The sequence below is a fragment of the Suncus etruscus genome, chromosome 8, assembly GCF_024139225.1.
Source record: "Suncus etruscus isolate mSunEtr1 chromosome 8, mSunEtr1.pri.cur, whole genome shotgun sequence".
NCBI classification, from domain to species: domain Eukaryota; kingdom Metazoa; phylum Chordata; class Mammalia; order Eulipotyphla; family Soricidae; genus Suncus; species Suncus etruscus.
In genome coordinates, this window is record NC_064855.1 from 86,757,978 (window position 1) to 86,762,020 (window position 4,043).

The 4,043-nt window shown below is 35.1% G+C and overlaps 1 non-coding gene across 1 annotated transcript; it reads left to right on the top strand.

Moving 5' to 3' along the window:
* The first annotated feature begins 1,460 nt into the window (after window positions 1–1,460).
* Window positions 1,461–1,567, top strand: LOC126017178 (U6 spliceosomal RNA). The gene has a single exon (XR_007498831.1). It is a non-coding gene; the product is annotated as a U6 spliceosomal RNA (small nuclear RNA).
* Window positions 1,568–4,043: the final 2,476 nt, after the last annotated feature.

Genomic DNA, 4,043 nt, shown 5'->3' on the forward strand with positions numbered 1-4,043 from the left:
CAAAAAATGGGGAGAAAAAATGAACAGACGCTTTGATAAAGAAGAAATGCAAATGGCCAAAAGGCATATGAAAAAATGCTCCTCATCACTGATCATCAGGGAGATGCAAATCAAAACAATGATGAGATACCAGCTCACACCACAGAGATTGGCGTACATCACAAAGAATGAGAACAATCAGTGCTGGTGGGGATGTGAAGAGAAAGGAACTCTTATTCACTGTTGGTGGGAATGCCGTCTAGTCCAATCTCTATGGAAAGCGATATGGAGATTCCTCCAAAATCTGGAAATTGAGCTCCCATCCGACCCAGCTATTCTACTCCTAGGGATATACCCTAAGAACATAAGGATACAATACAAAACCTTCTTCCTCACACCTATATTTATTGCAGCACTATTCACAATAGCCAGGCTCTGGAGACAACCAAGGTGCCCTTCAACAGATGAATGGCTAAAGAAACTGTGGTACATACACACAATGGAATATTATGCAGCCGTCAGGAGAGATGAAGTCATGAAATTTTTTCTATACATGGATGTAGATGGAATCTATCATGCTGAGTGAAATAAGTCAGAGGGAAAGAGAGAGAGATGCAGAATAGTCTCACTCATCTATGGGTTTTAAAAAAAATAAAAGTCATTTTTGCAACAATCCTCAGAGACAATGAGAGGAGGTCTGGAACTTCCAGCTCACTTCATGAAGCTCACCACAAAGAGTGGTAAGTGCAGTTATAGAAATAACTACAGAGAGAACTACCACAGTCATGTGAATGAATGAGAGAACTGGAAAGCCTGTCTGGAGTACAGGTGGGGGTGGGGTGTGATGGAGGGAGATTTGGGACATTGGTGATGGAAATGTTCCACTGGTGAAGGGGGTGTTCTTTACATGACTGAAACCTAATCACAATCATATATGTAAACAAGATGTGTAAATAAAGAAAAAATAAAGAAAATACAGTAGGTTATCACTTCCCTTGCATACACTGACCAGAATGTATTGTATGATACCACATATAGTCCCTTGAGTACTGTCAGAATTGATCCATAAGCACTGAACTAAGAGTAACACTGAGCACAGCTTAACCTACTCTTCTTGAATAAATAAACATTTTTACATGTAATCAATAATGAATTTCCTGAGCATTGAGACTAGATAATAAATGTACAGGCAGAAAAAATAGAGAAAATGAAATATAGGGGCTGGTGAAGTGGTGCTAGAGGTAAGTTGTCTGCCTTCCAAGCACTAGCCAAGGAAGGACTGTGGTTTGATACCCTGGCATCCCATATGGTCCTCCCAAGCCAGGGGCAATTTCCAAGCACTTAGCCAGGAGTAACCCCTGAGCGCCAAAACGGTGTGGCCCCAAAAAACAAAAAAAAAAAAAAGAAAAGAAAAGAAATATAAGTGTAGACTTGAAGCAAGTAGGACAGATACCCCCATGGCTATAAAAACAACAGATAGGGTGCTCGCTTCAGCAGCACATATACTAAAATTGGAACAATACATAGAATATTAGCATGGTCCCTGAGAAAACAACAGATGGGATTTGGAGAAGTTACTTCATTGTTGATAAGCGTATCCCCTGGTTCCACTACAGTCCCAGAGAATACTGGACCTCTTATGGAAAGACGGACCAACAGGAATAAAGTCCAGAAAATGAATAGTAAAGAAGACTATCAACTACACAGACCCCTCCCTCTTGGCAACCATCCTAGGAACTGGACTTGTCTAGGAGAAAGTGCCACATGGGACGTTGGAATGACACCCAGTAAAAGTCAACTTTTAACAAAGGAGCATCTCATATATGTAACTTATATACATAGTGTCTGAGCATATGTCACCTTCATTTTCTTTCTTGAGTGAGATTTTTAAGATGGGTTGTTTCTACCTTTGGAGAAGTCTACTCTCCCTCTTGAGCATGTTCTCTTTTTTTCTTATTTTCTCCTCTCCCCTTCCTCAGCTTTTCCAAATAAAACCTAATTTTACTTTACTGCTTGTATTCTCCTAAAATTCTTTTCTATGAGGGAAGATAGCAGGAAAAAAAAGAATGACTGCTTTTCTTGCCAGAGCAAGGCCTAGACCTTGATCTCCCCAGCCATTTTTCCAGGTGGTGGAGGTGAGTAGAGAGAAACCTGAAGATTCCCTTCTTGTAGCCTCTGATTTCCCCAGTTCTCATTTCACCCAGAAAACTTTATTGGCTTCAGATCTAAAGATCTTCATGGCAGCAATTAGTAACAGAACATAATATGATAAATATTAACAGTCTTAAAAGAGTCACTAATGTTTTGGTTCCTTTATTATCCTATTCAATGTGAATGGCAATATACTTTCAAATATATAAATTCAAATGAATTAGACCTGCTTAACAGGTACTTCAGAATAAAATACAGGAAAGTAGCAGTTGACTAAAATAAATTACACAGTAAATTATGTGGTTTGAACAATAACAAGGAAAGAAAAGGAAACTATCTAAACACATATTTCATTGTATAAAGTGAATTATAACTTGAAGAAATGAAAATACAGAAACTTTATTAATGCATTTTGTTTTGTCATGTTTATTATAAAATATGGGAGCTCTCCTCCATACTGAGTGTAACATAAGGCACTTATGATGATTTAACATAGAAAAAGTAAATTTTTTCATTAAAAATGTTAAATTGTGAAGGGTAGGATTATTTTTGGAACATAAATTGAACTATACTTATCTAAGTTAGATGCATTTGTCATTTTAGGAATTACTTTAAATAGTAATTTTCTTATTGGAAGGCATTTCTTTGTTTAATTCAGTTTACTTTTTTGTTATTTTTTAGTTGCTTGAGAACAGCTGAACATAAAAAGAATGCAAAAAAGCTAATCTTGGATAAATAGTTAAAACCATAGCACTTAAGGTCTTGTTTTAGATTAATCTATCTTTGTGAATATAAAGTAGTTATAATTTCATGCATCATTTACTTTATTAATATTGATTTATTTGTGTGTACTCTTCTTTTATATCATTTGCATGTAAGTTTCAATTATATTGACTACCACTTGACACTATTTGTTAACTACTGAAGAAATTGTAAACCGATAATATTACTTATACTTACTGCTCTAAAAATGATATGTGACTTAGATTTCAAGTAAAATATTGCTAATTTATGTGATGGATAAACTATTTGCACAGGTGGATAATTATGTCTTTAGACCATAAAAGGCATTAAAAATGCAAACTAGTGGTCACAAAAATTTAAAAAAATATTCACAGATTTTTTTTTACTAGGTTTTTATAAAGAATGTTAGACATGTTTGCCTTAGTAACTGTGACAAGTAATATGACTAGGAAAAATGCTTGGAAATAATTTTAGCAATAAAGAGAAAACATATAGGGTTTGAATTTTTAGTGCTGTGAGTAATGTGATCATCTGTTTGGAAAGATACTCTTTTCAGGGCAAACATGCCTCATTTCCTCTTTTGTTTAAAATATCAGCACACTGAAACAACTGAGCTCCATCAAGGTTGTGCCTAAAGTCTTGTGCACAAGGCATGATTTCAGAGGTCAACCTTCTTCTCAAGGTAATTTCTTTTTCCATGGGTGTACTCACCTTTAGAGACTTTACAAAAACATAGAAAATAATTTCCAGGACTGCTTTCCTGGGTTTCCAAATGAAAACCTTAAAGTCAAAAATACAAAAAAAAAAATTCACAAATTATATTGAAATTTCACATTTGCTTTGGAGCTCTCTCTGCTAGTGACTGAAGAGCTAAGGAAGTGAGTAAAGAAAGCTTTCAAAGCTATTAGGAAAACAGTAAATTTGCAAACAATTAACAAGATAGCTCCATCAGGGTAAGAAGGAGTGAATGGAGATGTAACTATAAAAATTAAGCAAGTTGAACAAGATTTATTAATATAGACTTCTTTAAAAAAATTCCATATCTGTGGCAATAAGAATATCTAAATTATTTGTGATATAGGGAGGTTATCTTTTGTCTCTATCAGTTATTCAAAGAAACAGGATGAGATATTAGGGGGAGAGATCTTTGTGACCTTGCTATTACTATT